We start from the raw sequence: 9,450 nt of genomic DNA, 5'->3' as shown, positions 1-9,450 counted from the left end.
CCCAAATCTAAAACTGTAAAGATTTATAAATGTAAAAAAGAAAAAAAGTCTAGTTTATAGCCTCAGGAATCTTATGGACCAGTTCTATGGCCTGTACGGCCACTATGAATCCACTTCCAGGCAGTGGGTAGCCAGCCACTACTGGAGATGGAATTGTGTTTCTCAAGATGACGAATTGTAAAGGATATGTGGCTGTGATCTTGTTTGGGGAAATAGAGTTTCTCTTTGTAGGTGTTATCAGTTAAGTCAATGAGGTCATACATGAATAGAGTCCCAATTCCTGCATGACAGCATCAATGGGCTCAAGCGTGGCAATAATTATGAGGTTGGCCCAGGCCTGGGAAGTGTTTCGTTCTGTTGTGCATAAAGTCGCTATGAATCAGTACTGACTCAGTGACACCTAACAACAACAACAACAAGTTCCTGAACATAACAGTCTAATGATATTATGGAAGAAGAAAAAAAAAAAAAAGAGATAACAATGCTTAGAACACAAGCTTTGACCAATGTTTAGTGACAACCTACAATCAGTGGCTTGTAAAAGTCTGTTGTTATTGCTAGATGCCATTGAGTAGGTACTGACTCACAGAAACAACATGAACAACAGAAAAAAAACACTACCCAGTCCTGCACCAACCTCACAATCATTGCTACTCTTGAGCCCATGACTATTGTCACAGTGCCAATCCATCTCGTTGGGGGTCTTCCTCTTTTTCTCTGACCCTCCACTTACTAAACATGATATCTTTCTCCAGTGCCTGGTCCCTCCAGACAATATGTCCGAAGTATGAGAGACGAAGTTTGGCCATCTTGGCCTCCAAGGAGCACTCTGACTGCACTTCTTCCAAAATGGATCTCTTGGTTCTTTTGGCAGCCCATGGCACTTTCAAAATTCTACTCCAACACCATAACTCAAATGCATCAATTCTTCTACTTTCTTCCTTATTCACTGTCCACTTTTCACATGCATGTGAGGTTAATGAAAATGCAATGGCTTGGATCAGGCACACCTTAGTCCTCAAACTGACATAACTTTGGAAATGGTATCACAAAGGGCCAGTCCGTTGGGAAAGACAACATACTTTGTAAAATAAATAAAATTTCTTAGGGCAAAAGGACTCGAACCTAGCTACAGTTGTGAGGATGGTGCAGGTCTGACAGTGTTTGATTCTGTTGTGCACAGCATTGCTATCAGTGGAACCCATCTCCATGAACCTAACAAGATTCACTTGAGAGTCAGACCCAAGAGCTTTACTAATTTTCAGATGACATTTTACTTAAATTCAGTGAATTTGTAAGCTTAAATTCACTCAGAGCTAAGTTCCTTCCTTATTCCTACATTCCCACATTCTCCCTCTGCCTACCCCAGAATTGATCCATGTCCACTAGCACACTGAAGCACAACCATGTGCCATGGTTGGTAGATTGTGATCCAAGGGACAAATCTTATTTGCAGTCTGCTTTTTGTACAACCAAGAATGGTTTTTCATTTTCAAATAGTTACATTTTAAGTGGTTACTTGAGTACCTACAAAATATCTTCAAGTTTTGCCCCTTATCCCACAAAGCCTAAAATATTTATTATCTGACCCTTGAAGAATGTTTGCTCAAACCTGCATCATTGACTCACTTGAGATTTCTTCTGGAGTTTTATTTTCCGTAACTCAAGAGTATCAGAAAATGGAGTAAGCTTCGTATATATTTTAAGTCCTCCTTCACCCCAAAGATAGTTTTTATTTATTTATTTCGCTTTGAATTTTATATACTGACCCATGTGTAAGGAAGAAATCAAAAACAAGTATCTTTTATCCCTAGTACTTGGTCTACAGATGCTCTGAGTTCCATACAGATGTACCGCACTCTACCTACAACATGAGTCTCTTCAGCACTCTAAGGACCCCAACACCACAACCTCCCAGGGAGGAAGCCAGCTGACTTATATATGCCCAATTAAGAGGCATTTATTGGATCCTGTGGCACAGTAGGATCAACACTGGACTATTAACCACAAAGTTGGCAGTTTAAACCCACCAGCTACTCCTTGGAAACATTGCTGTGAGTTGAAACTGACTTTATGGCACTTAACAACAACATCAACGTTGGGTTATGGCACCTTGGGGATGAAATTCTGGTGTGACAGTTAAGAAAGCAAAAGGTAGTGTAATAATTGTTTCATATGTCTTCTCCCAGCCCCTGTAGCACAGGTGATCAGAAAGTACATTTGTGGTCTCCATGGACGTGTCTCTTCAGTGCAGTTAACTACTCAGTGTGGCCTTTCTAGCCACATGCCTCCAGTTTGTGATATGTTGTCAATCCTAGCCTCTAGTCCTGGTGTGACACTTCAGGTTAATGCTCTGGACTGCAAAGTCAGTTTAAACTGCAAGGTCAGTCATTCAAGCTCATCAGTTGCTCCTTGGAAACCCTATACAGGGTAGTTATGAATCAGAGCCAACTCAACAGCATTTAAAAATAACAACAACGGCAGTTCTGGTGTGGTGCTGTGGGTTGATGTGCTGGACTTCAAAGTCAGTTTGAACCACAAGATTGGTGGTTCAAGCTCCTCAACCACTCCTCAAAAACTGTATACAGGGTCACTATGGGTCAGAACCAAAGCAACAACACTTAACAACATCAACAATGTATCTATCTTTGGTTATGGACCCATTTTGGAGTGAGTTCTCTGTTAACGAGGCAGATTTAAGGTGGAATATAGCTTGAGTCCCCACGCTATTAAAGGGTGTGACTCAAGTCACCACCCATAGTTCCTTGGGGGTGTGGTCTGCATTCAATATAGAGAAAATTTTTGATAAAGTTCTCTCTCTCTTGCCCTGGATCCTGCATGTGGCTTGTCCCAATCTCTCTCCAATTCTTGGTACTTGTGGTTCATCGCTTGACCTGATTCACCAGCTTCTGCTGTCTGGTGAATCAACAACCTGTCATCTGACCTACCTGTTTGGGTTCCTCAGTCCCTGCAACCACATGGGTGAGGAGAATCCCCCAACTTGATGTCTGAAAGACGGATTGGGGACTTGTCAGCCTTCACAGCTGTGGGAGCTGTTCCCTTCCTAGTTTGTGAGCTCTGGGAGACATTTCAGCAGCTTGTGGAACCTTGAGACTTGAGGGGAAAGTCGGGGGAGGACTGGTGGTTGATATCAGGGATCATGGGGAGGTACCGCATTTTGGAAAAATCAAACAGTTGGGGTAGCGAAAGTCGGGGGAGGACTGGTGGTTGATATCAGGGATCATGAAGAGGTACCGCATTTTGGAAAAATCAAACAGTTGGGATAGCTTCAACTTATATCTCATGGATACTACTCCTATGCTGATCCTTCTAAAAGATATTATTCTTTCAAGTTCTCTTGGGAACATCAAAGGGTATGGAGAGAGTTGATATCAGGGAAAGAAGACTCAGGAAGCCACTCAGAGACTCTCAGTCAAGTACAAGTACAACAAGAGACGTGAATCACAGAAGAAGGTGAGTTTGGGTTTAGCTGTCTTTGGAGAAGTGTCTATGTCTAAACTAATCTAGATAGAACTTCTCTTGTGTTGACTGGGAACCCAGGTGTGCAACTGTAGAATAAGCATTGGACTTCTAACCACAAGGCCAGTAGTTCAAGTCCATAAGTCCCTCTAGAAAACCCTATACAGTATCAATATGAGTTGGGACCAACTTTACAGCACACAACAGCAGCAGGGTTAACTAGAATACTGAAAAAGAAAGAAAGGTAACAAAAAAGAATTGAATATTGGTGAAGACCATTGTGTATATTATGAACTTCCAGAAGAAAGAACAAATCAGTCTTGAACTCACTTAGTTTGGACACATCATGAATGAAGATCAATCTCTAGAAAAGGCCATTATGATTGGTAAAGTTGTTGTTGTTAGGTGCTATCGAGTTGGCAGTGACTCATAGCGACCCTATGCACAGCAGACCAAAACACTGCCCAATCCTGGTTGGTAAAGTAATGCTCAGCAAAAATGAAGGACTCCCTCTATGAGATGGACTGATACAATGACCCCAGCAATGGCCATGAAGATGGTGCAGAAGCCCGCGATGCTTTTATCTGGAGAGCTTGAGCCCACCATGAATTGGAGTCAACTGATGTCAACTAACAAACTGGGTTGTTTGTTGCAACAGCTCTGTCACACTAGATGTCTTCACTACTAAACAGAGATTTAGAGTGTTAACCAACACCTCCTTCTTCATGAATGCTCTGCCTTCACCTCTCCTCTTTTGATGTTATGGTCCAGGGATACATGTCAAATCCTCTGCTGTTCACATTAAGTTGCTAATTATTATATAATACTGAGAGCTCTGAAGACAAACACTTTTCATTAACTGGAGAAGAATCAAGTGACAAAAGACATGCCCCCAAAGCCAATTTAGTTGTTATGGAGATAGAAGATGACTGACATTCAGGGAGAATTATTAAAGGTTTGAAAGAGAGAGGGACTATTTTATTGCTCTGTAAATTACATATTTTCTTAAAATCTACCCTTTTGAGATAGGCACTGTTATTTTCCTAGCCTTATGGGTAAAGTACTATGACATTAAGAGTCTTCAAGAATTTCTAAGGCAGATACGACCAGTGAAAACAAGGTTCTCCTATGGTTAATAAAAATACATCAATCTCTCAAATTTGCTTCCATTTAAGTGATTAATGTTGCCTCTTTGGAGAAGGAACCATCTGTATGTAAACTAAAAACTTTTTGAAAATAAAGAACTTTTATTTTAGTGTGGAAATGCTGGCTCTGTATTTGTTAAATGCCAAGATAAAATTATGTTTGTTGATTTATTTTCATTGAAATGAAAAGTCAGTTTCATTTGAGACCTTGGTATGTTGAAATTGAGTGTCAGAAAAGCATTACTGCTCAAGATTCCAACCAGTAAACCCACAGCCCGAGGAAGATGAGGAAAATGGCATCTGTGGTCTTGTTTTACTTTTTGGAAAGGCAATAACAGTAAAGTGATTTTATTTTCTGTTTCCCAATGCCTCATGTACATTCAGTTTGCTTGGCCCTTCTCTATCTTCCTCAGAATGCATAATTAGGAGGAAACACCATGTTAGCAGTGACACTGATTTGGAAAACCCAGCATCTATGGTATGATTTATTTACTCCATGTTTAGCACTTCATCCTCCTTCTACTCGACTCAACAGTAATTCAGTCACCATTAAGGAGTCATTTTTGCTGACCATTACTTTACCAAGCAGGATCAGGCAGTGTTTCGGTCTGCTGTGCATAGGGTCGCTATGAATCACTGTGGGTTAATGAGCCAGACTGCAAAGCCGTTTGAACTGCAAGGTCGGTGGTTCAAGCTCACCAGCTTCTCCTCGGAAACCCTATACAGGGTTGCTGTGGCTTGGAATCGACTCAACAGCACTCAACAACAACAACAAAGTTAGCTTCTACCAGTTGTAGCCAAAGTTGTTATCCTTGAGGATGCAAGGATGAATAAGAGATAGGTCTTTGTTTCCATCTGGCTTCTAGTACAGTGAAACAGTGAAGACCAGAACGCAATGCGACAGCTTTGGTTTGGGGGAGCCTCACATGTGGTCCATGTTTGACACACTTTCAATTAGTGGAAAATAATTAAGCTTTCCCTCTCTGGCAGGTTTCTGTTTATACATACATGTTCTAGTTTCCACAAGTTTGACTGTATATGTGCATCTACTTCTTGAAGAGAAAGGATCCCTGGTGGTACAATGTTTTAGCACTAGGCTGCTAGCTGAAAGGTCAGAGGTTTGAACCCACCAGCTGCTCCCAGGGAAAAATATCTCATATTCTGTTCCCATAAATATTACAGCCTTGAAAACCCTATGGGACACTTCTACTGTGTCCTGTAGAGTCCTTATGAGTTGGAATCATCTTGACCACAGTGAATTTTCATGGAATGTAAGGAGATGGTCCACTGTTGTCTAAGGAATGCTGATGTGTAGAATACATCATCCTTGTGGCATCTTCATGGGTCAGAGTCTGCAGATTTAGAATTAGAAGCTGGTTCCAAATGACTGAGAATGAAGAAGTGTGCTCATACAGCAATCTTGGAAGATAAAGACAGAAGATGAGAGAGGTAAATGAGAAAGCAGGGGAAACCAGCAAGACCGCAAAGCCACCACATTTCGTTGTGATTCCTCCTAAAGTCCAAGATTGTCACTAAGACCTTCAAAACGAAATTCATAATATCAAGAGCACAAGAGGAACTCCTCTGAAAACGGGTAAGAGTACTGTAGTTGGAATTAAACTTCTCGGGAATGTCATAGAAACAGTGAACGAAAACTGAGAGTAGAATGAGTCTTGAGAAAGTAGACCCGCCACCACTGCAGACACTGTGCAGAGGATGCTGAATTGCCACAAGAAAGGAAAGTGAAGAAAGAAATCAAGTTTGACTAGTGTTTTGACTCCCACCGGAAACCTGATTTGCTATGGTTGTTGTTGTTGTTATGTGCCGTGGAGTCGGTTCCAACTCATAGCGACCCTGTACAAGGTTTCCGAGGCTGTAAATCTTTTCGGGAACAGAAAGCCTCATCTTTCTCCTGTGGAACAGCTGGTAGTTTCGAACTGTCGGCCTTGTGGTTCTCAGCCCGATTCGTAACCACTACGTTGTTGTTGTAGTGGCCATGCAATTGGTTCTGACTCATGGTGAACAGATGTATAACAGAAAACACACTGCCCTGTCCTGTGCCATCCTGGCTATGGTTGAGCCCACTGCTGCTGTCATTGTCCCAATCCATCGCCTTGGGGGTGTGCTTTTTTGTTGTTGTTAACCCTTTCCTTTATCAAACATTATGTCTTGGTCTCAGGACTGGTCCTTCTTGATAACATGTCGGCAATACGTGAGACAAAGTCTCACCATTCTTCCTTCAAAGGAACATTCAGGTTGTATTACTTCCAAAACAGGCTAATTCTTTCTTTTGACAGTCCATGGTACATTAAATATTATTTACCACTAACACAATTCAAGGTGTAGCACTGTGGGTTACTGCACTGGACTGCAAAGTTGGTCTGAACCACAAGGCTGGCATTTCAAACTCACCAGCTGCTCCTTGGAAACCTTATACAGGGTCGCTATGGGTGGGATCCAACTCGACAGCACTTAACAACAACAAACGACAATTCAAAGGCATCAATTGTTTTCAGTCCTCCGTATTCATTGTCTAGCTTTTGCATGCCTTTGAGGCAACTGATCATATTTGCTGTTGTTAGGTGCCATCAACTTGGTTCTGACTCACAGTGACCCCATGCCCAACAGAATGGAACACTGCATAGTCCTGTGCCATCTTGACAGTTGGTCGTACTCTTGAACTCACTACTGCTACAACTGTGCCAATCCATCTTGCTGGGGGTCTTCCTATTTTTCACCGACCTTCACTTTACTAAAGCATAATGACCTTCTCTGGGGACTGGCCCCTCCTGATAATATGTCCGAAGTATGAGAGACGAATTCTCGACACCCTAGCTTCTATGGAGCATTCTGGCTGTACTTCTTCCAAGAGAGATTTGTTTGTTCTTCTGGTACTTTGAATATCTCTATAATATAGAGACGATATTAATATTCTCTATAATCCAAATGCCTCAATTTTTCTATGATCTTTCTTATTCTTTGTTTAACTTTCACATGATTATACTTGTTGTTTAGTGTCATTGAATGAGTTCCAGCTCACAGTGACCCTGTTTAAGATTTCCAAGGAGCAGTTGGTGGGTTTGAACTGGGGACCTTGTTGTTCGAAGTCCAGTGCTACATCTGGTTATCCTTAGAAGCTCAAAAGCAGCAGTGTTAGCTGTTGTCAAGTTGCCTCTGACTCACAGGGACTCCGTGTATAACAGATGCCAAGCCAGCTCAAGTCCATGGCTGTGGTCACTGTGTCTCTGAGTCCTTCCAACCTGTTGGTCTCACCTTCCGGCACGATATCAGGTAACATCAATTGTGATCCCTAGGATTTTCATTGGCTGATTTTTGGAAGTAGATTACCAGATTTTTCTTTCTAGATTGCCTTAGTCTTGCAGCATCGTAGGAACACACAAGCCTCCACTGACAGGAATATGGTAGCTGCACATGGGCCTGCCACCTGGAAGGAGAGAGCTCTATAACTGAGCTGGTGCTGCTGTATGGGCAAAAAGTTCAACTGGTGTTGGTAAGTGTTTTGAGTAGGTTTGAAATCTGTATAGGGTTTCCAAGGAACAGCTGGTGGGTTTGAATCTCCTACCTTGTGGCTCAAATTGCTCTTGCGGTCCATAGCATTGTCCTATGGCACCACTCCAGGACTCCAGAAAAGTGCAATATGTGGCATCAGATACAGTATAACTCATTCAAATTATTTAAATTATTTGATGTAGGTTGACTTGCATGTGTGTAGCTACAAAAGTAGTAAAGATACACGTCACATATGATTATGCCATAAAACCCCATATCTATGAGGGAAGGGCACTCTAGAGGCTGTGGGCAATAAGAGAAGACAAGAAGAAGGAGCCAAAATAGTAAGACAGTGTTCTGAGAAAGGAGGCCATATGCACTGTTGATGGGCTTAAGTAAGGAAAGCTAAACTTAGCCTGCAAAAATTGGTGTGGGAGCCATGCCTGACCTCTTCGGGCTACATAAGGAGGGAGGAGGAGAATAACTATCATCGGGCCAAGACCAATTCCTGTGAGACAGGTCAGGCATGTTTCCACGTTTTGACGTTCTTTACCCTATTCTGACACCAACTGTTCTTTCCATGATACTCTACTTCTAAGCTTGGGTTAGATAATCTGCTGAAATGGCCATATAGAACTCACAGACAATATTCATGCTTAGGAGATCTATTAGGGAAGTTAGCAGGGGTACAATCCCAGATCAGAAATGATCAGGATATATCTGTTCTCCAGTCAGGAGCATCTATCCTCAGACGTACAGGCAGCTCTCCTTGCTCATCCTCAGCTTCTCAGCCACACAGCTGCTTAGCCCTTGCTGTGCTTGGGAAAGTGTTTCAAGCTCCATTAGCCCTGTGAATAAATGCACAAAGGGCACCCCATTCTGCAAGGTAGTCTCCTGCTGGAAGGTACTCAGTCTTACTCAGTCTGCTTGATCTCTCCATGCCACTGTATGGGTTGCCACCACTTCTCCACGCTGAAATCTTGTGCTCTGCGGGTGGGTGTTCTTTCTTGATGGTTCTGGGAATCTTATGTTCCTGCTACTGAGATGCTGTTATTATTCAGAAATGCCATCTAGTCAGTTCTGACTCATAGTGACCCTGTATAGAATTTCTGAAGAGCAGCTGGTGTGTTTGAACTGTTGACATTACAGTTAGCAGCCTAGTGGGATGGCAAAACAAATGAATCCCTGTGTCAGTGTCCCATACACCCAATCATTAGGTAGGAGTTACAAAGACAATGACTGTTGTTGTTGTTGTTGTCAGGTGTCATCGAGTCAGAACCAACTCATAGCGACCTCATGCACAGCAGAACGAAAC

This window comes from Chrysochloris asiatica, unplaced genomic scaffold (genome assembly GCF_000296735.1).
Source record: "Chrysochloris asiatica unplaced genomic scaffold, ChrAsi1.0 scaffold00321, whole genome shotgun sequence".
NCBI classification, from domain to species: domain Eukaryota; kingdom Metazoa; phylum Chordata; class Mammalia; order Afrosoricida; family Chrysochloridae; genus Chrysochloris; species Chrysochloris asiatica.
The sequence above is the reverse complement of the archived record's forward strand: the minus strand, read 5'-3'. Positions refer to the sequence as shown.